Source organism: Ipomoea nil, unplaced genomic scaffold (genome assembly GCF_001879475.1).
Source record: "Ipomoea nil cultivar Tokyo-kokei standard unplaced genomic scaffold, Asagao_1.1 scaffold1099, whole genome shotgun sequence".
Lineage (NCBI taxonomy): Eukaryota > Viridiplantae > Streptophyta > Magnoliopsida > Solanales > Convolvulaceae > Ipomoea > Ipomoea nil.
This window is the reverse complement of record NW_017617527.1, coordinates 222057-248897: the sequence shown is the minus strand read 5'-3', so window position 1 is coordinate 248897 and position 26841 is coordinate 222057. Positions and strand designations below refer to the sequence as shown.

The following is a 26841-nucleotide window of genomic DNA, read 5'->3' as shown; positions in this document are numbered from 1 at the left end:
GTTATGCCAACTCAGTCTCACTAGACTGAGGTCTCCCATTCAACTTGGGCTAAATGTAAATTTGCTTCTAAGCTCTCTTTTTTTTTTTTTTTTTTACCTGGAAATTAGTGTTTTTGCTGTGCACATCTTATTAAAACAACTAGGATTTAAGTACTTCTCGCAATTAAAAATCTATTCCATCATTAAAATCTATAATTATAATTTAGTAAGCTAAAAGAATAAAAAAGGTAGTTTTATGGTGTGTGTTGGTTATCACGCAAATCCAACACATTAAGTGGTCCTAGCTGCAAACCTGGGCTCAAACATTTATTTGCTTCCACCCATGTTCTTTACAGAGAGTTTTGAAATTTATGGTAAGTATGTTCCTTTCTTAATTATAACTTTGATGATTTTAGTGTATGTTTCGTACATCAGTTTAACATTAGAAATCGAGAATAAAAATCAATACTATGTTGGTTGACACTTATAAAACACACCAGTATGCATTTGAATACCCCTACAATTAAAATCATATTCCCATAATTATAACAGTAACATCGATCTAGATTTCTTAAGGGGGGGTTTTAAGAAAGTAAAAAAATGTTGACTTGTCTGTGTGTCGTAGGTGCTTATCACACTAGTTCATACGACTGAGATCCCCAATTCAAACTTGGCCTTAGACATCTAAAATTTGCTTTCTAAGCTTTTTTTTTTATTTTTTTTTTTTTTTTTTTTTATAGCGAATAGTGTTTTGTGTTGCACTTATTAAACATAACTATGGATTTAATTATTCTCGAATTAAATATCTCATTTCCATCATTAAAAATCGCTATCATCTCTATTAGTGTTGAGTACAAAAGAAAATAAAAATGTAGTTTTTCTGCGTGGTTGGTGTTATCACTGCAAATCTAACACATTAGTCGTCCCTAGTGCAAACTGGATCAAACATGTTATTTTCTTGTCCACCTGTGTCATTTACCAGGAGTGTTTTGAAATTACGATGGTAAGTTATTTTCCTTTCTTAATTCTTATTTTGATAGATTTTGTGTATGTTTCGTACATCAGTTTACACATTAGAAATGAGTAATAAAATCCATGTTATGTCTTGAAGTTTGACAACTATAAAAAAAAGATATGAATTTTTGATTACCCCTATTATTAAAAAATTACATTCCCTATTTCAGTAAACGGTAACATTACGATTTTAGATTCTGTAAAAGAAAGTAGAAAGTGTAAACTTGTTGGTGTGTATTGGTTATCATGCTGATCTCACACACTAGACGTCCCCAGTCCAAAACCCGCATTAGACAGTTATTTACTTTTAAGCTCTCATTTTTTACAGGAAATTCAGTGATTGGTTGACAACTTTTTAAAACACACCTCGGATTTAGTTACTTCTCGACATTAAAATTCGTATCATTCTAATTTAGTTAGTAAAAAGAAAAAAAATTGTATTGTCTGGGTGGATGCAGTTGTTTATCACGCAAATTAACACTATTAGTGGTCCCTAGTCGCAAACCTGGGCTCAAGCATTTATTGCCTTCTCACCTGTGTTTTTACCAGAAGATGTTTTGAAATTACTATGGTAAGTATTTCCTTTCTTAATTTATACTTTGATAATTTTAGTGGAGTGTTTCGCTACATGAGTTAAACACATTAGAAATGAGAATAAAAAATCATAGTTAGTTGCTGTCGTTGACAACTTTATAAACACAAGTATGGATTATGATTACACCCTAAATAAAAATCATATCTCCAAATTAATAAACGGTAACATTCGATTAATTTCTAATAGAACTATAAAATGTGCTTTCTGTGTGTTAGTTGTTATCAACTAGTCTCATAGATTGGAGTCTCAATTCCAACCTGGCTCACGACATGTAAATTTGTTTCTAAACTTTCGTCTTTTTTACAAGGAAATAGTTGTTTAGTTCACAACTTTTTAAACACACACCTCTGATTTAATTACTTCTCGAGTAAAAAATTCATTCCATCTATTAAAAAAAATAAAAAATGTTGTTGTAATTTAGCTCAAGCTCTTCGTTTTTTTACAAGAAAATTAGGTTTATTGACAACATTTTTAAAACACACCTCATGATTTAATTACTTCTCAGAATTAAAAATCTCATCCATCATTAAAAAAAAAATAACAAAATGTAGTGTCTGGTGGTCGTTGTTGTTGATCCACGCAAAGATTCAACACATTTAGTGGTCCCTTAGTGCCAAACCTGGGCTCAAAATGTTTATTTTGCTTTCCACCTGTGTTTTACAGGAGAGTTTTGAATTATATTATTTGGTAAAAGTATTTTCTTTCTTAATATACTTTGATAGATTTAGTGTATGCTTTTCGTACATGAGTTTACCATTTAGAAACTGAGAATAAAAACATCATTAGTAGTGCTGGTTGACAACTTTATAAAACCAATATGCATTTGATTACCCCACAATTATAAATCATAATCTCAATTATAAACGCTAACATTTCGATCTAGATTTTAAATAAGAACGTAGAAAACTAGCTTGTCTGTGTCGCGTAGTGGGTTATCACACTTAGTCTCATAGATTTGAGGCCCCTTAATTCAAACCTGGCTCAGACATGTAAATTGCTTCTAAACTCTTCGTTTTTTACAAGGAAATTGATGTAGTTATAACTTTTAAAAACCACACCTCTGGTTTAATTACTTACTCGGCAATTAAAAATCTCATCTCCATATCATTAAAAAAAATAAATAAATGATTGTATTGTAAATTTGCTTCTAAGCTCTTCGTTTTTTTACAAGGAAATTAGTCGTTTAGGTGAGAATTTTAAAACACACTCTCGTTAATTACTTCTCGAATTAAAAATCTCATTCCATCTTTAAAAAAAAAAATAAAAAAATTAGTTTGTCTGGTGTTTGTTGGTTATCACGCAAATCTAACACATTAGTGGTCCCAGTGCGAAACCTGCTCAAACATGTTATATTGCTTCCACTTTTTTACCAGGATATGTTTTAATTATATTGGAATATTTTCCTTTCATTAATTATACTTTGATAGTTTTGTGTATGTTTCGTAACATCAGTTTACACATTAGAATAGAGAATAAAATCATAGTTAGTGTTTGGTTGACAACTTTATAAAACAAAGTATGGATTTGGATTAACCCTACAATTACAAAATAATTATTCGCCTAATTATAAACGTAACAGTTTCGATTAGATTTCTATAAGCAGTAGAAAATTAGCTGTCGGTAGTGTAGTGGCTTATCACATTAGTCTCATAGACTGGGAGTCCTAATTCAAACTTGGGCCTCAAACATGTAAATTTGTTTCTAAGCTCTTCTTTTTTTTTTTTTTTTTACTAAGAAATTAGTGTTTGTTGACACTATTAAAACATAACTATGGATTTAATTACTCACGAATTAAAAATCTCATTCCATCATTAAAATCGTATTCATTCTAATTTAGTTAGTAAAAGAAAAGAAAAAATGTAGATTGTCTGGGTGTTGTTGGGGTATCACGCAAATCTAACACATTAGAGTCCTAGTCAAACTGGGCTCAAATGTATTTTGCTGTTCCACATGTGTTTTACCAGCAGATGTTTTGAAATTATATTGATAAGTATTTTCCTTTCTTAATTATACTTTGATAGATTTATTCTGTTTGTACATGAGTTTACACATAGAAATGAGAATAAAAATCATGTTAGGTTTGGTGACAACTTTATAACAACACAAGTATGAGATTTGATTACCTTATTATTAAAAATGACATTCCCATATTTATAACGTAACATTCGAATTAGATTAGTAATAAGAAAGTAGAAAGTGTAACTTGTTTGGGTGGCTGTACGATTGTTATCACGGTAATCTCACACACGAGAGTCCCCAGTTCAAACCTTTGGGCTCAACATGTATAATTTAATTTTAAGCTCTCTCGTTTTTTTACAGGGAAATTAGTGTTGTTTGACAAACTTTTAAAACACACCTCTGCTTTAATTACTTCCTCGAATTAAAAATCCAGTCTATCATTCTAATTTTAGTTAGTAAAAGAAAATAAGAAATGTAGTTTCTGGGTGTGTAGTTAGTATCACGCAAATCTAACTCATAGTGGTCCCAAGTCAAAAACCCTAGTGTCAAACATCTTATTCTTTCCACCTGTTGTTTTTACCAGGAGATTGTTTTTGAATTTTATTGCTGTAAGTATTTCCTTTCTTAATTATACTTTTATAGAATATTAGTGTATGTATCGTACATCATAGTTTACACATTAGAAATGAGAAATAACAATCATAGTTAGTGTTCGTTGCGTGACAACTTTATAAAACCAAGATGGATGGATTACCCCTGTCATTAAAATCATATTCCCTAAATTATAAACGTAACAGTTCGATTAGATTCTAATAAGAAAGTAGAAAATGTAGCTTGTCTGGACTGGTGTAGTTTTTATCACACTAGGTCTCAAGACTGGAGGTCCCCATTCAAACCTGGCCAGACATGTAGAATTTTCTTATAAGCTCTCTTTTTTTTTTACTTGAAATTAGTGTTTGATTGACGACTTATAAAAAAACTATGGATTTTAATTACTTCTCGAAATAAAAATCTCAGTCCATCAATTAAAAATCGTATAATTCTAATTTAGTAAGTAAAAGAAAATAAAAATGTAGTTTTCTGGTCGGTGTTGTTGGTTATCACGCAAATCTAACACAATTAGTCGTCCCTAGTGCAAAACCTGGGCTCAAACATGTTATTTGCTTTTCCACCTGTGTTTTTACCAGGAGATGTTTTGAATAATATTGGTAAGTATTTTCGTTTTCTAATATATCTTGATAGATTTTACTGTTATTTTCGTACATCAGTTACTCATAGAAATGAGAAGAAAAATCAAAGTTATGTTTGTTTGAAAACTATAAAACACAAGTAGGGATTTGATTATCCCTGCCAATTAAAAAATCATATTCCCTAATTATAAACCTAACATTTTCGATTAGATTTCTAATAAGAAGTAGAAAATGTAGCTTGTCTGGTGTTCGTTAGTTCGTTATCACCACTAGTCTCATAGCATGGCAGCCCTCCCCAATTCAAACTTTGGGCCAGACATGTAAATTTGCTTCTAGCTCTCTTTTTTTTTTTTTTACCTGCGAAATTAGTGTTTGGTTGACGACCTTATTAAACTATAACTATGATTTAGTACTTCCTCGAATTAAAAAACTCCTCATTCCATCATTCAAAAATCGCTATAATATATTTAGTAAGTAAAAAGAAAATAAAACGTAAGTTTTAATGGTGGTCTTGTTGAGTTATCACGCAAATCTAACACATTAGTGTCCCTAGTGCAAACCTGCCTCAAGCATGTATTTTGCTTCCACCTGTGTTTTTACCAGGAGATGTTTGAAATTATAGTTGTAAGTATTTTCCTTCTTAATTATACTTGATAGATTTTAGTGTATTGTTTCCGTACATGAGTTTACAACATTAGAAATGAGAATAAAAATCATAGTTACGTGGCTTGGTTGACAACTTTATAAAACACAATATGGATTGATTACCCCACAATTAATCATATGTCTCTAATTATAAACGGTAACATTTCGATTAGATTTCTAATAAGAACGCTTAAAAATGCTAGCTTGTCTGTGTGGTGTATTGCGTTATTCACACTAGTTCATAGATGGAGGCTCCCCAATTAACAACTTGGCTCAGACATGTAAATTTGCTTCTAAACCTCTTCCGTTTTTTTTACAAGAAATTAGTGTTTAGTTGACAATTAATAAAAAAATGTTGTGTAAATTTGCTTCTGCTCTTCGTGTTTTTACAAGGAAATTCGTGTTTAGTTGACAACTTTTTAAAACACACTCTGGATTCAATTACTTCTCGAATAAATAATCTCAGTTCCATCCATTAAAAAAAATAAAAATGTATCTGTCTGGTGTGTGTTGTTATCACGCAAATCTAACCACAGTAGTGGTCCTAGTGCAAAACCTGGGCTCGAACATGTTTTTTGCATTTCACCTATGTTTACCAGGAGATGTTTGAAATTATATTGGTAAGATATTCCTTCTTCCCCCCCCCCCCTAATTATATACTATGATAGATATTAAGTGTATGTTTTTTTTTTTGTTGTTTTTTTTTAATTTTTTTTTTTTTCTTTCTACATGAAGTTTACACAATTAGAAATGAGCAATAAAAATCATAGTTATGTTGGTGACAACTTATATAAAGACACAATATGGATTGATTAACCCAACAATTAATAAATCACTATTCCCTAATTATAAACGGTAACAATTTCGATTAGATTTCTAATAAGAAAGCTAGAAAATGTAGCTTGTTTGGGTGTTGTAGTTGGTTATCACCTAGTCTCATAGCATTGGAGTCCCCAATTCAAACCTGGAGGCTTAGAATGTGAAATTTTCTATATTAAGTTCTTCTTTTTTTTTTTTTATTTTACCTGAAATTATGTATTGGTTGACGACTTATTAAAACATAAACTACTGATTTAATTCACTTCCGAATTAAAATTTATTTCCATCATAAAATCTAGTTATAATTATAGATTTAGTAAGTAAAAAAGAAAATAAAAAATGTATAGTTTTATGGGTGGTCGTTGTGGTTACACGCCAAATCTACACATATATGCGTCCCTAGTGCAAACCTGCGCTCAAACATGTTATTTTGCTTTCCACCTGTGTTTTTACCAGGAGATGTTTTGAAATTATATTGGTAAGTATTTTCTTTCTTAATTATACTTTGATAGATTTTAGTGTATGTTTCGTACATCAGTTTACACATTAGAAATGAGAATAAAAATCATAGTTAGTGTTTGGTTGACAACTTTATAAAACACAAGTATGGATTTGATTACCCCTACAATTAAAAATCATATTCCTAATTATAAACGGTAACATTTTTCGATTAGATTTCTAATAAGAAGTAGAAAAATGTAGCTTGTCTGGTGGTGTAGTTTGTTATCACACTAGTCTCATAGACTGGAGGTCCCAATTCAAACTGGGCTCAGACATGTAAATTTTCTTATAAGCTCTTCTTTTTTTTTTTTTACCTGGAAATTAGTGTTTGGTTGACACTTTTAAACATAACTCTGGATTTAATTACTTCTCGAATTAAAAATCTCATTCATCATTAAAAAATAATTCTAATTTAGTAGTAAAAAGAAAATAAAAATGTAGTTTTCTGGGTGGTGTTGTTGGTTATCACGCAAATCTAACACATTAGTGGTCCCCTAGTGCAAACCTGGCTCAAACATGTTATTTTGCTTTCCACCTGTGTTTTTACCAGGAGATGTTTTGAAATTATATTGGTAAGTATTTCGTTTCTTAATTATACTTTGATAGATTTTAGTGTATGTTTCGTACATAGTTTACATTAGAAATGAGAATAAAAATCATAGTTAGTGTTTGGTTGACAACTTTATAAAACACAAGTATGGATTTGATTACCCTGCAATTAAAAATCATATTCCCTAATTATAAACGTAACATTTCGATTAGATTTCTAATAAGAAAGTAGAAAATGTAGCTTGTCTGGGTGTTGTAGTTGGTTATCACACTAGTCTCATAGACTGGAGGTCCCCAATTCAAACTTGGGCTCAGACATGTAAATTTGCTTCTAAGCTCTTCTTTTTTTTTTTTTTTTATGGAAATTAGTGTTTGGTTGACACTTATTAAAACAACTATGGATTTAATTACTTCTCGAATTAAAAATCTCATTCCATCATTAAAATCGTATAATTAAATTTAGTAAGTAAAAAAAATAAAAAAGGTAGTTTCTGGGTGGTGTTGTTGGTTATCACGCAAATCTAACACATTAGTGGTCCCTAGTGCAAACCTGGGCTCAAACATGTTATTTTGCTTTCCACCTGTTTTTACCAGGAGATGTTTTGAAATTATATTGGTAAGTATTTTCCTTTCTTAATTATACTTTGATAGATTTTAGTGTATGTTTCGTACATCAGTTTACACATTAGAAATGAGAATAAAAATCATAGTTAGTGTTTGGTTGACAACTTTATAAAAACACAAGTATGGATTTGATTACCCCTACAATTAAAAATCATATTCCCTAATTATAAACGGTAACATTTCGATTAGATTTCTAATAAGAAAGTAAAAAATGTTGCTTGTCTGTGTGGTGTAGGTGGTTATCACACTAGTCTCATAGACTGGAGTCCCCAATTCAAACTTGGGCTTAGACATGTAAATTTGCTTCTAAGCTTTTTTTTTTTTTTTTTTTTTTTTTTTTTACTGAAAATTAGTGTTTGGTTGACACTTATTAAAACATAACTATGGATTTAATTACTTCTCGAATTAAATATCTCATTCCATCATTAAAAATCGTATCATTCTAATTTAGTTAGTAAAAAGAAAATAAAAATGTAGTTGTCTGGGTGGTGTTGTTGGTTATGCAAATCTAACACATTAGTGGTCCCTAGTGCAAACCTGGGCTCAAACATGTTATTTTGCTTTCCACCTGTGTTTTTACCAGGAGATGTTTTGAAATTATATTGGTAAGTATTTTCCTTTCTTAATTATACTTTGATAGATTTTTGTGTATGTTTCGTACATCAGTTTACACATTAGAAATGAGAATAAAAATCATAGTTAGTGTTTGGTTGACAACTTTATAAAACAAAAGTATGGATTTGATTACCCCTATTATTAAAAATCACATTCCCTATTTATAAACGGTAACATTTCGATTAGATTTGTAATAAGAAAGTAGAAAGTGTAACTTGTCTGGGTGGTGTAGTTGGTTATCATGCTAGTCTCACACACTAGAGGTCCCCAGTTCAAACCGGGCTTAGACATGTTTAATTTACTTTTAAGCTCTTCATTTTTACAAGGAAATTAGTGATTGGTTGACAACTTTTTAAAACACACCTCTGGATTTATTACTTCTCGAATTAAAATCGTATCATTCTAATTTAGTTAGTAAAAAGAAAAAAAAATGTAGTTGTCTGGGTGGTGCAGTTGGTTATCACGCAAATCTAACACATTAGTGGTCCCTAGTGCAAACCTGGGCTCAAACATGTTATTTTGCTTTCCACCTGTGTTTTTACCAGGAGATGTTTTGAAATTATATTGGTAAGTATTTTCCTTTCTTAATTATACTTTGATAGATTTTAGTGTATGTTTCGTACATGAGTTTACACATTAGAAATGAGAATAAAAATCATAGTTAGTGCTTGGTTGACAACTTTATAAACACAAGTATGGATTTGATTACCCCTACAATTAAAAATCATATTCTCCAATTATAAACGGTAACATTTCGATTAGATTTCTAATAAGAACGTAGAAAATGTAGCTTGTCTGTGTGGTGTAGTTGGTTATCACACTAGTCTCATAGATTGGAGGTCCCAATTCAACCTGGGCTCAGACATGTAAATTTGTTTCTAAACTCTGTTTTTTACAAGGAAATTAGTGTTACAACTTTTTAAAACACACCTCTGGATTTAATTACTTCTCGAGTTAAAAATCTCATTCCATCATTAAAAAAAATAAAAAAATGTTGTTGTAAATTTGCTTCTAAGCTCTTCGTTTTTTTACAAGGAAATTAGTGTTTAGTTGACAACTTTTAAAACACACCTCTGGATTTAATTACTTCTCGAATTAAAAATCTCATTCCATCATTAAAAAAAATAAAAAATGTAGTTGTCTGGGTGGTGTTGTTGGTTATCACGCAAATCTAACACATTAGTGGTCCCTAGTGCAAACCTGGGCTCAAACATGTTATTTTGCTTTCCACCTGTGTTTTTACCAGGAGATGTTTTGAAAATTAATTGCGTAAGTATTTTCCTTTCTTAATTATACTTTGATAGATTTTAGTGTATGTTTCGTACATGAGTTTACACATTAGAAATGAGAATAAAAAATCATAGTTAGTGCTTGGTTGACAACTTTATAAAACACAAGTATGGATTTGATTACCCCTACAATTAAAAATCATATTCTCAAATTATAAACGGTAACATTTCGATTAGATTTCTAATAAGAAAGTAGAAAACGTAGCTTGTCTGTGTGGTGTAGTTGGTTATCACACTAGTCTCATAGATTGGAGGTCCCAATTCAAACCTGGGCTCAGACATGTAAATTTGTTTCTAAACTCTTCGTTTTTTACAAGGAAATTAGTGTTTAGTTGATAACTTTTTAAAACACACCTCTGGATTTAATTACTTCTCGAATTAAAAATCTCATTCCATCATTAAAAAAAATAAAAAAATGTTGTTGTAAATTTGCTTCTAAGCTCTTCGTTTTTTTACAAGGAAATTAGTGTTTAGTTGAGAACTTTTTAAAACACACCTCTCGGTTTAATTACTTCTCGAATTAAAAATCTCATTCCATCTTTAAAAAAAAAATAAAAATGTAGTTGTCTGGGGTGGTGTTGTTGGTTATCACGCAAATCTAACACATTAGTGGTCCCTAGTGCAAACCTGGGCTCAAACATGTTATTTTGCTTTCCACCTGTGTTTTTACCAGGATATGTTTTGAAATTATATTGGTAAGTATTTTCCTTTCTTAATTATACTTTGATAGATTTTAGTGTATGTTTCGTACATCAGTTTACACATTAGAAATGAGAATAAAAATCATAGTTAGTGTTTGGTTGACAACTTTATAAAACACAAGTATGGATTTGATTAACCCTACAATTGAAAATAATATTCCCTAATTATAAACGGTAACATTTCGATTAGATTTCTAATAAGAAAGTAGAAAATGTAGCTTGTCTGGGTGGTGTAGTTGGTTATCACATTAGTCTCATAGACTGGAGGTCCCTAATTCAAACTTGGGCTCAAACATGTAAATTTGGTTCTAAGCTCTTCTTTTTTTTTTTTTTTTTTTTACTAAGAAATTAGTGTTTGGTTGACGACTTATTAAAACATAACTATGGATTTAATTACTTCACGAATTAAAAATCTCATTCCATCATTAAAAATCGTATCATTCTAATTTAGTTAGTAAAAAGAAAAGAAAAAATGTAGTTGTCTGGGTGGTGTTGTTGGTTATCACGCAAATCTAACACATTAGAGGTCCCTAGTGCAAACCTGGGCTCAAACATGTTATTTTGCTTTCCACATGTGTTTTTACCAGGAGATGTTTTGAAATTATATTGGTAAGTATTTTCCTTTCTTAATTATACTTTGATAGATTTTAGTGTCTGTTTTGTACATGAGTTTACACATTAGAAATGAGAATAAAAATCATAGTTAGTGTTTGGTTGACAACTTTATAAAACACAAGTATGGATTTGATTACCCCTATTATTAAAAATCACATTCCCTATTTATAAACGGTAACATTCCGATTAGATTAGTAATAAGAAAGTAGAAAGTGTAACTTGTTTGGGTGGTGTAGTTGGTTATCACGGTAATCTCACACACTAGAGGTCCCCAGTTCAAACTTGGGCTCAGACATGTTAATTTAATTTTAAGCTCTTCGTTTTTTTACAGGGAAATTAGTGTTTGGTTGACAACTTTTTAAAACACACCTCTGCATTTAATTACTTCTCGAATTAAAAATCGTATCATTCTAATTTAGTTAGTAAAAAGAAAATAAGAAATGTAGTTGTCTGGGTGGTGTAGTTGGTTATCACGCAAATCTAACTCATTAGTGGTCCCAAGTGCAAACCTAGGTTCAAACATGTTATTTTGCTTTCCACCTGTGTTTTTACCAGGAGATGTTTTGAATTTTATTGGTAAGTATTTTCCTTTCTTAATTATACTTTGATAGATATTAGTGTATGTTTCGTACATCAGTTTACACATTAGAAATGAGAATAAAAATCATAGTTAGTGTTTGGTTGACAACTTTATAAAACACAAGTATGGATTTGATTACCCCTGTCATTAAAAATCATATTCCCTAATTATAAACGGTAACATTTCGATTAGATTTCTAATAAGAAAGTAGAAAATGTAGCTTGTCTGGATGGTGTAGTTTGTTATCACACTAGTCTCATAGACTGGAGGTCCCCAATTCAAACCTGGGCTCAGACATGTAAATTTTCTTATAAGCTCTTCTTTTTTTTTTTTTTACCTGGAAATTAGTGTTTGGTTGACGACTTATTAAAACATAACTATGGATTTAATTACTTCTCGAATTAAAAATCTCATTCCATCATTAAAAATCGTATAATTCTAATTTAGTAAGTAAAAAGAAAATAAAAAATGTAGTTTTCTGGGTGGTGTTGTTGGTTATCACGCAAATCTAACACATTAGTGGTCCCTAGTGCAAACCTGGGCTCAAACATGTTATTTTGCTTTCCACCTGTGTTTTTACCAGGAGATGTTTTGAAATTATATTGGTAAGTATTTTCGTTTCTTAATTATACTTTGATAGATTTTAGTGTATGTTTCGTACATCAGTTTACTCATTAGAAATGAGAATAAAAATCAAAGTTAGTGTTTGGTTGAAAACTTTATAAAACACAAGTATGGATTTGATTACCCCTGCAATTAAAAATCATATTCCCTAATTATAAACCGTAACATTTCGATTAGATTTCTAATAAGAAAGTAGAAAATGTAGCTTGTCTGGGTGTTGTAGTTGGTTATCACACTAGTCTCATAGACTGGAGGTCCCCAATTCAAACTTGGGCTTAGACATGTAAATTTGCTTCTAAGCTCTTCTTTTTTTTTTTTTTTTTTACCTGGAAATTAGTGTTTGGTTGACGACTTATTAAAACATAACTATGGATTTAAGTACTTCTCGAATTAAAAATCTCATTCCATCATTAAAATCGTATAATTATAATTTAGTAAGTAAAAGAAAATAAAAAAGGTAGTTTTATGGGTGGTGTTGTTGGTTATCACGCAAATCCAACACATTAGTGGTCCCTAGTGCAAACCTGGGCTCAAACATGTTATTTTGCTTTCCACCCATGTTTTTACCAGGAGATGTTTTGAAATTATATTGGTAAGTATTTTCCTTTCTTAATTATACTTTGATAGATTTTAGTGTATGTTTCGTACATCAGTTTACACATTAGAAATGAGAATAAAAATCATAGTTAGTGTTTGGTTGACAACTTTATAAAACACAAGTATGGATTTGATTACCCCTACAATTAAAAATCATATTCCCTAATTATAAACAGTAACATTTCGATTAGATTTCTAATAAGAAAGTAAAAAATGTTGCTTGTCTGTGTGGTGTAGGTGGTTATCACACTAGTCTCATAGACTGGAGATCCCCAATTCAAACTTGGGCTTAGACATCTAAATTTGCTTCTAAGCTTTTTTTTTTTTTTTTTTTTTTTTTTTTTTTTACTAGGAAATTAGTGTTTGGTTGACAACTTATTAAAACATAACTATGGATTTAATTACTTCTCGAATTAAATATCTCATTCCATCATTAAAAATCGTATCATTCTAATTTAGTTAGTAAAAAGAAAATAAAAAATGTAGTTGTCTGGGTGGTGTTGTTGGTTATCACGCAAATCTAACACATTAGTGGTCCCTAGTGCAAACCTGGGATCAAACATGTTATTTTGCTTTCCACCTGTGTTTTTACCAGGAGGTGTTTTGAAATTATATTGGTAAGTATTTTCCTTTCTTAATTATACTTTGATAGATTTTTGTGTATGTTTCGTACATCAGTTTACACATTAGAAATGAGAATAAAAATCATAGTTAGTGTTTGGTTGACAACTTTATAAAACAAAAGTATGGATTTGATTACCCCTATTATTAAAAATCACATTCCCTATTTATAAACGGTAACATTCCGATTAGATTTGTAATAAGAAAGTAGAAAGTGTAACTTGTCTGGGTGGTGTAGTTGGTTATCATGCTTGTCTCACACACTAGAGGTCCCCAGTTCAAACCCGGGCTTAGACATGTTTATTTACTTTTAAGCTCTTCATTTTTTACAAGGAAATTAGTGATTGGTTGACAACTTTTTAAAACACACCTCTGGATTTAGTTACTTCTCGAATTAAAAATCGTATCATTCTAATTTAGTTAGTAAAAAGAAAAAAAAATGTAGTTGTCTGGGTGGTGCAGTTGGTTATCACGCAAATCTAACACATTAGTGGTCCCTAGTGCAAACCTGGGCTCAAGCATGTTATTTTGCTTTCCACCTGTGTTTTTACCAGGAGATGTTTTGAAATTATATTGGTAAGTATTTTCCTTTCTTAATTATACTTTGATAGATTTTAGTGTATGTTTCGTACATGAGTTTACACATTAGAAATGAGAATAAAAATCATAGTTAGTGCTTGGTTGACAACTTTATAAAACACAAGTATGGATTTGATTACCCCTACAATTAAAAATCATATTCTCCAATTATAAACGGTAACATTTCGATTAGATTTCTAATAAGAACGTAGAAAATGTAGCTTGTCTGTGTGGTGTAGTTGGTTATCACACTAGTCTCATAGATTGGAGGTCTCCAATTCCAACCTGGGCTCAGACATGTAAATTTGTTTCTAAACTCTTCGTTTTTTTACAAGGAAATTAGTGTTTAGTTCACAACTTTTTAAAACACACCTCTGGATTTAATTACTTCTCGAGTTAAAAATCTCATTCCATCATTAAAAAAAATAAAAAAATGTTGTTGTAAATTTGCTTCTAAGCTCTTCGTTTTTTTACAAGGAAATTAGTGTTTAGTTGACAACATTTTAAAACACACCTCTGGATTTAATTACTTCTCGAATTAAAAATCTCATTCCATCATTAAAAAAAAATAAAAAATGTAGTTGTCTGGGTGGTGTTGTTGGTTATCACGCAAATCTAACACATTAGTGGTCCCTAGTGCAAACCTGGGCTCAAACATGTTATTTTGCTTTCCACCTGTGTTTTTACCAGGAGATGTTTTGAAATTATATTGGTAAGTATTTTCCTTTCTTAATTATACTTTGATAGATTTTAGTGTATGTTTCGTACATGAGTTTACACATTAGAAATGAGAATAAAAATCATAGTTAGTGCTTGGTTGACAACTTTATAAAACACAAGTATGGATTTGATTACCCCTACAATTAAAAATCATATTCTCAAATTATAAACGGTAACATTTCGATTAGATTTCTAATAAGAACGTAGAAAACGTAGCTTGTCTGTGTGGTGTAGTTGGTTATCACACTAGTCTCATAGATTGGAGGTCCCCAATTCAAACCTGGGCTCAGACATGTAAATTTGTTTCTAAACTCTTCGTTTTTTTACAAGGAAATTAGTGTTTAGTTGATAACTTTTTAAAACACACCTCTGGATTTAATTACTTCTCGAATTAAAAATCTCATTCCATCATTAAAAAAAATAAAAAAATGTTGTTGTAAATTTGCTTCTAAGCTCTTCGTTTTTTTACAAGGAAATTAGTGTTTAGTTGAGAACTTTTTAAAACACACCTCTCGGTTTAATTACTTCTCGAATTAAAAATCTCATTCCATCTTTAAAAAAAAAAATAAAAAATGTAGTTGTCTGGGTGGTGTTGTTGGTTATCACGCAAATCTAACACATTAGTGGTCCCTAGTGCAAACCTGGGCTCAAACATGTTATTTTGCTTTCCACCTGTGTTTTTACCAGGATATGTTTTGAAATTATATTGGTAAGTATTTTCCTTTCTTAATTATACTTTGATAGATTTTAGTGTATGTTTCGTACATCAGTTTACACATTAGAAATGAGAATAAAAATCATAGTTAGTGTTTGGTTGACAACTTTATAAAACACAAGTATGGATTTGATTAACCCTACAATTGAAAATAATATTCCCTAATTATAAACGGTAACATTTCGATTAGATTTCTAATAAGAAAGTAGAAAATGTAGCTTGTCTGGGTGGTGTAGTTGGTTATCACATTAGTCTCATAGACTGGAGGTCCCTAATTCAAACTTGGGCTCAAACATGTAAATTTGGTTCTAAGCTCTTCTTTTTTTTTTTTTTTTTTTTACTAAGAAATTAGTGTTTGGTTGACGACTTATTAAAACATAACTATGGATTTAATTACTTCACGAATTAAAAATCTCATTCCATCATTAAAAATCGTATCATTCTAATTTAGTTAGTAAAAAGAAAAGAAAAAATGTAGTTGTCTGGGTGGTGTTGTTGGTTATCACGCAAATCTAACACATTAGAGGTCCCTAGTGCAAACCTGGGCTCAAACATGTTATTTTGCTTTCCACATGTGTTTTTACCAGGAGATGTTTTGAAATTATATTGGTAAGTATTTTCCTTTCTTAATTATACTTTGATAGATTTTAGTGTCTGTTTTGTACATGAGTTTACACATTAGAAATGAGAATAAAAATCATAGTTAGTGTTTGGTTGACAACTTTATAAAACACAAGTATGGATTTGATTACCCCTATTATTAAAAATCACATTCCCTATTTATAAACGGTAACATTCCGATTAGATTAGTAATAAGAAAGTAGAAAGTGTAACTTGTTTGGGTGGTGTAGTTGGTTATCACGGTAATCTCACACACTAGAGGTCCCCAGTTCAAACTTGGGCTCAGACATGTTAATTTAATTTTAAGCTCTTCGTTTTTTTACAGGGAAATTAGTGTTTGGTTGACAACTTTTTAAAACACACCTCTGCATTTAATTACTTCTCGAATTAAAAATCGTATCATTCTAATTTAGTTAGTAAAAAGAAAATAAGAAATGTAGTTGTCTGGGTGGTGTAGTTGGTTATCACGCAAATCTAACTCATTAGTGGTCCCAAGTGCAAACCTAGGTTCAAACATGTTATTTTGCTTTCCACCTGTGTTTTTACCAGGAGATGTTTTGAAATTTTATTGGTAAGTATTTTCCTTTCTTAATTATACTTTGATAGATATTAGTGTATGTTTCGTACATCAGTTTACACATTAGAAATGAGAATAAAAATCATAGTTAGTGTTTGGTTGACAACTTTATAAAACACAAGTATGGATTTGATTACCCCTGTCATTAAAAATCATATTCCCTAATTATAAACGGTAACATTTCGATTAGATTTCTAATAAGAAAGTAGAAAATGTAGCTTGTCTGGATGGTGTAGTTTGTTATCACACTAGTCTCATAGACTGGAGGTCCCCAATTCAAACCTGGGCTCAGACATGTAAATTTTCTTATAAGCTCTTCTTTTTTTTTTTTTTACCTGGAAATTAGTGTTTGGTTGACGACTTATTAAAACATAACTATGGATTTAATTACTTCTCGAATTAAAAATCTCATTCCATCATTAAAAATCGTATAATTCTAATTTAGTAAGTAAAAAGAAAATAAAAAATGTAGTTTTCTGGGTGGTGTTGTTGGTTATCACGCAAATCTAACACATTAGTGGTCCCTAGTGCAAACCTGGGCTCAAACATGTTATTTTGCTTTCCACCTGTGTTTTTACCAGGAGATGTTTTGAAATTATATTGGTAAGTATTTTCGTTTCTTAATTATACTTTGATAGATTTTAGTGTATGTTTCGTACATCAGTTTACTCATTAGAAATGAGAATAAAAATCAAAGTTAGTGTTTGGTTGAAAACTTTATAAAACACAAGTATGGATTTGATTATCCCTGCAATTAAAAATCATATTCCCTAATTATAAACCGTAACATTTCGATTAGATTTCTAATAAGAAAGTAGAAAATGTAGCTTGTCTGGGTGTTGTAGTTGGTTATCACACTAGTCTCATAGACTGGAGGTCCCCAATTCAAACTTGGGCTCAGACATGTAAATTTGCTTCTAAGCTCTTCTTTTTTTTTTTTTTTTTTTTTACCTGGAAATTAGTGTTTGGTTGACGACTTATTAAAACATAACTATGGATTTAAGTACTTCTCGAATTAAAAATCTCATTCCATCATTAAAAATCGTATAATTATAATTTAGTAAGTAAAAAGAAAATAAAAAAGGTAGTTTTATGGGTGGTGTTGTTGGTTATCACGCAAATCTAACACATTAGTGGTCCCTAGTGCAAACCTGGGCTCAAGCATGTTATTTTGCTTTCCACCTGTGTTTTTACCAGGAGATGTTTTGAAATTATATTGGTAAGTATTTTCCTTTCTTAATTATACTTTGATAGATTTTAGTGTATGTTTCGTACATGAGTTTACACATTAGAAATGAGAATAAAAATCATAGTTAGTGCTTGGTTGACAACTTTATAAAACACAAGTATGGATTTGATTACCCCTACAATTAAAAATCATATTCTCTAATTATAAACGGTAACATTTCGATTAGATTTCTAATAAGAACGTAGAAAATGTAGCTTGTCTGTGTGGTGTAGTTGGTTATCACACTAGTCTCATAGATTGGAGGTCCCCAATTCCAACTTGGGCTCAGACATGTAAATTTGTTTCTAAACTCTTCGTTTTTTTACAAGGAAATTAGTGTTTAGTTGACAGTTAATAAAAAAATGTTGTTGTAAATTTGCTTCTAAGCTCTTCGTTTTTTTACAAGGAAATTTGTGTTTAGTTGACAACTTTTTAAAACACACCTCTGGATTCAATTACTTCTCGAATTAAAAATCTCATTCCATCATTAAAAAAAAATAAAAAATGTAGTTGTCTGGGTGGTGTTGTTGGTTATCACGCAAATCTAACACAGTAGTGGTCCCTAGTGCAAACCTGGGCTCGAACATGTTATTTTGCTTTCCACCTATGTTTTTACCAGGAGATGTTTTGAAATTATATTGGTAAGTATTTTCCTTTCTTAATTATACTTTGATAGATTTTAGTGTATGTTTCGTACATGAGTTTACACATTAGAAATGAGAATAAAAATCATAGTTAGTGTTTGGTTGACAACTTTATAAAACACAAGTATGGATTTGATTAACCCAACAATTAAAAATCATATTCCCTAATTATAAACGGTAACATTTCGATTAGATTTCTAATAAGAAAGTAGAAAATGTAGCTTGTTTGGGTGTTGTAGTTGGTTATCACACTAGTCTCATAGATTGGAGGTCCCCAATTCAAACCTGGGCTTAGACATGTAAATTTTCTTATAAGTTCTTCTTTTTTTTTTTTTTTTTTACCTGGAAATTAGTGTTTGGTTGACGACTTATTAAAACATAACTATGGATTTAATTACTTCTCGAATTAAAAATTTATTTCCATCATTAAAAATCGTATAATTATAATTTAGTAAGTAAAAAGAAAATAAAAAATGTAGTTTTATGGGTGGTGTTGTTGGTTATCACGCAAATCTGACACATTAGTGGTCCCTAGTGCAAACCTGGGCTCAAACATGTTATTTTGCTTTCCACCCATGTTTTTACCAGGAGATGTTTTGAAATTATATTGGTAAGTATTTTCCTTTCTTAATTATACTTTGATAGATTTTAGTGTATGTTTCGTACATCAGTTTACACATTAGAAATGAGAATAAAAATCATAGTTAGTGTTTGGTTGACAACTTTATAAAACACAAGTATGGATTTGATTACCCCTACAATTAAAAATCATATTCCCTAATTATAAACGGTAACATTTCGATTAGATTTCTAATAAGAGAGTAAAAAATGTTGCTTGTCTGTGTGGTGTAGGTGGTTATCACACTAGTCTCATAGACTGGAGGTCCCCAATTCAAACTCGGGCTTAGACATCTAAATTTGCTTCTAAGCTTTTTTTTTTTTTTTTTTTTACTAGGAAATTAGTGTTTGGTTGACAACTTATTAAAACATAACTATGGATTTAATTACTTCTCGAATTAAATATCTCATTCCATCATTAAAAATCGTATCATTCTAATTTAGTAAGTAAAAAGAAAATAAAAAATGTAGTTTTCTGGGTGGTGTTGTTGGTTATCACGCAAATCTAACACATTAGTGGTCCCTAGTGCAAACCTGGGCTCAAACATGTTATTTTGCTTTCCACCTGTGTTTTTACCAGGAGATGTTTTGAAATTATATTGGTAAGTATTTTCCTTTCTTAATTATACTTTGATAGATTTTAGTGTATGTTTCGTACATCAGTTTACACATTAGAAATGAGAATAAAAATCATAGTTAGTGTTTGGTTGACAACTTTATAAAACACAAGTATGGATTTGATTATCCCTGCAATTAAAAATCATATTCCCTAATTATAAACCGTAACATTTCGATTAGATTTCTAATAAGAAAGTAGAAAATGTAGCTTGTCTGGGTGTTGTAGTTGGTTATCACACTAGTCTCATAGACTGGAGGTCCCCAATTCAAACTTGGGCTCAGACATGTAAATTTGCTTCTAAGCTCTTCTTTTTTTTTTTTTTTTTTTTTACCTGGAAATTAGTGTTTGGTTGACGACTTATTAAAACATAACTATGGATTTAAGTACTTCTCGAATTAAAAATCTCATTCCATCATTAAAAATCGTATAATTATAATTTAGTAAGTAAAAAGAAAATAAAAAAGGTAGTTTTATGGGTGGTGTTGTTGGTTATCACGCAAATCCAACACATTAGTGGTCCCTAGTGCAAACCTGGGCTCAAACATGTTATTTTGCTTTCCACCCATGTTTTTACCAGGAGATGTTTTGAAATTATATTGGTAAGTATTTTCCTTTCTTAATTATACTTTGATAGATTTTAGTGTATGTTTCGTACATCAGTTTACACATTAGAAATGAGAATAAAAATCATAGTTAGTGTTTGGTTGACAACTTTATAAAACACAAGTATGGATTTGATTACCCCTACAATTAAAAATCATATTCCCTAATTATAAACAGTAACATTTCGATTAGATTTCTAATAAGAAAGTAAAAAATGTTGCTTGTCTGTGTGGTGTAGGTGGTTATCACACTAGTCTCATAGACTGGAGATCCCCAATTCAAACTTGGGCTTAGACATCTAAATTTGCTTCTAAGCTTTTTTTTTTTTTTTTTTTTTTTTTTTTTTTACTAGGAAATTAGTGTTTGGTTGACAACTTATTAAAACATAACTATGGATTTAATTACTTCTCGAATTAAATATCTCATTCCATCATTAAAAATCGTATCATTCTAATTTAGTTAGTAAAAAGAAAATAAAAAATGTAGTTGTCTGGGTGGTGTTGTTGGTTATCACGCAAATCTAACACATTAGTGGTCCCTAGTGCAAACCTGGGATCAAACATGTTATTTTGCTTTCCACCTGTGTTTTTACCAGGAGGTGTTTTGAAATTATATTGGTAAGTATTTTCCTTTCTTAATTATACTTTGATAGATTTTTGTGTATGTTTCGTACATCAGTTTACACATTAGAAATGAGAATAAAAATCATAGTTAGTGTTTGGTTGACAACTTTATAAAACAAAAGTATGGATTTGATTTCCCCTATTATTAAAAATCACATTCCCTATTTATAAACGGTAACATTCCGATTAGATTTGTAATAAGAAAGTAGAAAGTGTAACTTGTCTGGGTGGTGTAGTTGGTTATCATGCTTGTCTCACACACTAGAGGTCCCCAGTTCAAACCCGGGCTTAGACATGTTTATTTACTTTTAAGCTCTTCATTTTTTACAAGGAAATTAGTGATTGGTTGACAACTTTTTAAAACACACCTCTGGATTTAGTTACTTCTCGAATTAAAAATCGTATCATTCTAATTTAGTTAGTAAAAAGAAAAAAAAATGTAGTTGTCTGGGTGGTGCAGTTGGTTATCACGCAAATCTAACACATTAGTGGTCCCTAGTGCAAACCTGGGCTCAAGCATGTTATTTTGCTTTCCACCTGTGTTTTTACCAGGAGATGTTTTGAAATTATATTGGTAAGTATTTTCCTTTCTTAATTATACTTTGATAGATTTTAGTGTATGTTTCGTACATGAGTTTACACATTAGAAATGAGAATAAAAATCATAGTTAGTGCTTGGTTGACAACTTTATAAAACACAAGTATGGATTTGATTACCCCTACAATTAAAAATCATATTCTCTAATTATAAACGGTAACATTTCGATTAGATTTCTAATAAGAACGTAGAAAATGTAGCTTGTCTGTGTGGTGTAGTTGGTTATCACACTAGTCTCATAGATTGGAGGTCCCCAATTCCAACTTGGGCTCAGACATGTAAATTTGTTTCTAAACTCTTCGTTTTTTTACAAGGAAATTAGTGTTTAGTTGACAGTTAATAAAAAAATGTTGTTGTAAATTTGCTTCTAAGCTCTTCGTTTTTTTACAAGGAAATTTGTGTTTAGTTGACAACTTTTTAAAACACACCTCTGGATTCAATTACTTCTCGAATTAAAAATCTCATTCCATCATTAAAAAAAATAAAAAATGTAGTTGTCTGGGTGGTGTTGTTGGTTATCACGCAAATCTAACACAGTAGTGGTCCCTAGTGCAAACCTGGGCTCGAACATGTTATTTTGCTTTCCACCTATGTTTTTACCAGGAGATGTTTTGAAATTATATTGGTAAGTATTTTCCTTTCTTAATTATACTTTGATAGATTTTAGTGTATGTTTCGTACATGAGTTTACACATTAGAAATGAGAATAAAAATCATAGTTAGTGTTTGGTTGACAACTTTATAAAACACAAGTATGGATTTGATTAACCCAACAATTAAAAATCATATTCCCTAATTATAAACGGTAACATTTCGATTAGATTTCTAATAAGAAAGTAGAAAATGTAGCTTGTTTGGGTGTTGTAGTTGGTTATCACACTAGTCTCATAGATTGGAGGTCCCCAATTCAAACCTGGGCTTAGACATGTAAATTTTCTTATAAGTTCTTCTTTTTTTTTTTTTTTTTACCTGGAAATTAGTGTTTGGTTGACGACTTATTAAAACATAACTATGGATTTAATTACTTCTCGAATTAAAAATTTATTTCCATCATTAAAAATCGTATAATTATAATTTAGTAAGTAAAAAGAAAATAAAAAATGTAGTTTTATGGGTGGTGTTGTTGGTTATCACGCAAATCTGACACATTAGTGGTCCCTAGTGCAAACCTGGGCTCAAACATGTTATTTTGCTTTCCACCCATGTTTTTACCAGGAGATGTTTTGAAATTATATTGGTAAGTATTTTCCTTTCTTAATTATACTTTGATAGATTTTAGTGTATGTTTCGTACATCAGTTTACACATTAGAAATGAGAATAAAAATCATAGTTAGTGTTTGGTTGACAACTTTATAAAACACAAGTATGGATTTGATTACCCCTACAATTAAAAATCATATTCCCTAATTATAAACGGTAACATTTCGATTAGATTTCTAATAAGAGAGTAAAAAATGTTGCTTGTCTGTGTGGTGTAGGTGGTTATCACACTAGTCTCATAGACTGGAGGTCCCCAATTCAAACTCGGGCTTAGACATCTAAATTTGCTTCTAAGCTTTTTTTTTTTTTTTTTTTTTTACTAGGAAATTAGTGTTTGGTTGACAACTTATTAAAACATAACTATGGATTTAATTACTTCTCGAATTAAATATCTCATTCCATCATTAAAAATCGTATCATTCTAATTTAGTTAGTAAAAAGAAAATAAAAAATGTAGTTGTCTGGGTGGTGTTGTTGGTTATCACGCAAATCTAACACATTAGTGGTCCCTAGTGCAAACCTGGGATCAAACATGTTATTTTGCTTTCCACCTGTGTTTTTACCAGGAGGTGTTTTGAAATTATATTGGTAAGTATTTTCCTTTCTTAATTATACTTTGATAGATTTTTGTGTATGTTTCGTACATCAGTTTACACATTAGAAATGAGAATAAAAATCATAGTTAGTGTTGGGTTGACAACTTTATAAAACAAAAGTATGGATTTGATTACCCCTATTATTAAAAATCACATTCCCTATTTATAAACGGTAACATTCCGATTAGATTTGTAATAAGAAAGTAGAAAGTGTAACTTGTCTGGGTGGTGTAGTTGGTTATCATGCTTGTCTCACACACTAGAGGTCCCCAGTTCAAACCCGGGCTTAGACATGTTTATTTACTTTTAAGCTCTTCATTTTTTACAAGGAAATTAGTGATTGGTTGACAACTTTTTAAAACACACCTCTGGATTTAGTTACTTCTCGAATTAAAAATCGTATCATTCTAATTTAGTTAGTAAAAAGAAAAAAAAAGGTAGTTGTCTGGGTGGTGCAGTTGGTTATCACGCAAATCTAACACATTAGTGGTCCCTAGTGCAAACCTGGGCTCAAGCATGTTATTTTGCTTTCCACCTGTGTTTTTACCAGGAGATGTTTTGAAATTATATTGGTAAGTATTTTCCTTTCTTAATTATACTTTGATAGATTTTAGTGTATGTTTCGTACATGAGTTTACACATTAGAAATGAGAATAAAAATCATAGTTAGTGCTTGGTTGACAACTTTATAAAACACAAGTATGGATTTGATTACCCCTACAATTAAAAATCATATTCTCTAATTATAAACGGTAACATTTCGATTAGATTTCTAATAAGAACGTAGAAAATGTAGCTTGTCTGTGTGGTGTAGTTGGTTATCACACTAGTCTCATAGATTGGAGGTCCCCAATTCCAACCTGGGCTCAGACATGTAAATTTGTTTCTAAACTCTTCGTTTTTTTACAAGGAAATTAGTGTTTAGTTGACAGTTAATAAAAAAATGTTGTTGTAAATTTGCTTCTAAGCTCTTCGTTTTTTTACAAGGAAATTTGTGTTTAGTTGACAACTTTTTAAAACACACCTCTGGATTCAATTACTTCTCGAATTAAAAATCTCATTCCATCATTAAAAAAAATAAAAAATGTAGTTGTCTGGGTGGTGTTGTTGGTTATCACGCAAATCTAACACAGTAGTGGTCCCTAGTGCAAACCTGGGCTCAAACATGTTATTTTGCTTTCCACCTATGTTTTTACCAGGAGATGTTTTGAAATTATATTGGTAAGTATTTTCCTTTCTTAATTATACTTTGATAGATTTTAGTGTATGTTTCGTACATGAGTTTACACATTAGAAATGAGAATAAAAATCATAGTTAGTGTTTGGTTGACAACTTTATAAAACACAAGTATGGATTTGATTAACCCTACAATTAAAAATCATATTCCCTAATTATAAACGGTAACATTTCGATTAGATTTCTAATAAGAAAGTAGAAAATGTAGCTTGTCTGGGTGTTGTAGTTGGTTATCACACTAGTCTCATAGATTGGAGGTCCCCAATTCAAACCTGGGCTCAGACATGTAAATGTTCTTATAAGTTCTTCTTTTTTTTTTTTTTTTTTTACCTGGAAATTAGTGTTTGGTTGACGACTTATTAAAACATAACTATGGATTTAATTACTTTTCGAATTTAAAATTTATTTCCATCATTAAAAATCGTATAATTATAATTTAGTAAGTAAAAAGAAAATAAAAAATGTAGTTTTATGGGTGGTGTTGTTGGTTATCACGCAAATCTAACACATTAGTGGTCCCAAGTGCAAACCTGGGCTCAAACATGTTATTTTGCTTTCCACCCATGTTTTTACCAGGAGATGTTTTGAAATTATATTGGTAAGTATTTTCCTTTCTTAATTATACTTTGATAGATTTTAGTGTATGTTTCGTACATCAGTTTACACATTAGAAATGAGAATAAAAATCATAGTTAGTGTTTGGTTGACAACTTTATAAAACACAAGTATGGATTTGATTACCCCTACAATTAAAAATCATATTCCCTAATTATAAACGGTAACATTTCGATTAGATTTCTAATAAGAGAGTAAAAAATGTTGCTTGTCTGTGTGGTGTAGGTGGTTATCACACTAGTCTCATAGACTGGAGGTCCCCAATTCAAACTCGGGCTTAGACATCTAAATTTGCTTCTAAGCTTTTTTTTTTTTTTTTTTTTACTAGGAAATTAGTGTTTGGTTGACAACTTATTAAAACATAACTATGGATTTAATTACTTCTCGAATTAAATATCTCATTCCATCATTAAAAATCGTATCATTCTAATTTAGTAAGTAAAAAGAAAATAAAAAATGTAGTTTTCTGGGTGGTGTTGTTGGTTATCACGCAAATCTAACACATTAGTGGTCCCTAGTGCAAACCTGGGCTCAAACATGTTATTTTGCTTTCCACCTGTGTTTTTACCAGGAGATGTTTTGAAATTATATTGGTAAGTATTTTCCTTTCTTAATTATACTTTGATAGATTTTAGTGTATGTTTCGTACATCAGTTTACACATTAGAAATGAGAATAAAAATCATAGTTAGTGTTTGGTTGACAACTTTATAAAACACAAGTATGGATTTGATTACCCCTGCAATTAAAAATCATATTCCCTAATTATAAACCGTAACATTTCGATTAGATTTCTAATAAGAAAGTAGAAAATGTAGCTTGTTTAGGTGTTGTAGTTGGTTATCACACTAGTCTCGTAGACTGGAGGTCCCCAATTCAAACCTGGGCTCAGACATGTAAATTTGCTTCTAAGCTCTTCATTTTTTACAAGGAAATTAGTGATTGGTTGACAACTTTTTAAAACACACCTCTGGATTTAGTTACTTCTCGAATTAAAAATCGTATCATTCTAATTTAGTTAGTAAAAAAAAAAAAATGTAGTTGTCTGGGTGGTGCAGTTGGTTATCACGCAAATCTAACACATTAGTGGTCCCTAGTGCAAACCTGGGCTCAAGCATGTAATTTTGCTTTCCACCTATGTTTTTACCAGGAGATGTTTTGAAATTATATTGGTAAGTATTTTCCTTTCTTAATTATACTTTGATAGATTTTTGTGTATGTTTCGTACATGAGTTTACATATTAGAAATGAGAATAAAAATCATAGTTAGTGCTTGGTTGACAACTTTATAAAACACAAGTATGGATTTGATTACCCCTACAATTAAAAATCATATTCTCTAATTATAAACGGTAACATTTCGATTAGATTTCTAATAAGAACGTAGAAAATGTAGCTTGTCTGTGTGGTGTAGTTGGTTATCACACTAGTCTCATAGATTGGAGGTCCCCAATTCCAACCTGGGCTCAGA

General features: G+C 30.5%; 7 non-coding genes across 7 annotated transcripts; all 7 read left to right on the top strand.

Annotated features, from left to right (window-relative positions):
- The first annotated feature begins 8707 nt into the window (after positions 1-8707).
- On the top strand, positions 8708-8780 carry TRNAV-CAC. Its single transcript has one exon. It is a non-coding gene; the product is annotated as a tRNA-Val (tRNA).
- A 2536-nt stretch (positions 8781-11316) lies between these two features.
- On the top strand, positions 11317-11390 carry TRNAV-CAC. Its single transcript has one exon. It is a non-coding gene; the product is annotated as a tRNA-Val (tRNA).
- Positions 11391-13740: 2350 nt separating this feature from the next.
- On the top strand, positions 13741-13814 carry TRNAV-CAC. The gene has a single exon. It is a non-coding gene; the product is annotated as a tRNA-Val (tRNA).
- Positions 13815-15035: 1221 nt separating this feature from the next.
- TRNAM-CAU lies at positions 15036-15109 on the top strand. Its single transcript has one exon. It is a non-coding gene; the product is annotated as a tRNA-Met (tRNA).
- Positions 15110-16367: 1258 nt separating this feature from the next.
- Positions 16368-16441, top strand: TRNAV-CAC. Its single transcript has one exon. It is a non-coding gene; the product is annotated as a tRNA-Val (tRNA).
- A 4844-nt stretch (positions 16442-21285) lies between these two features.
- TRNAV-CAC lies at positions 21286-21359 on the top strand. Its single transcript has one exon. It is a non-coding gene; the product is annotated as a tRNA-Val (tRNA).
- Positions 21360-23738: 2379 nt separating this feature from the next.
- TRNAV-CAC lies at positions 23739-23812 on the top strand. The gene has a single exon. It is a non-coding gene; the product is annotated as a tRNA-Val (tRNA).
- Positions 23813-26841: the final 3029 nt, after the last annotated feature.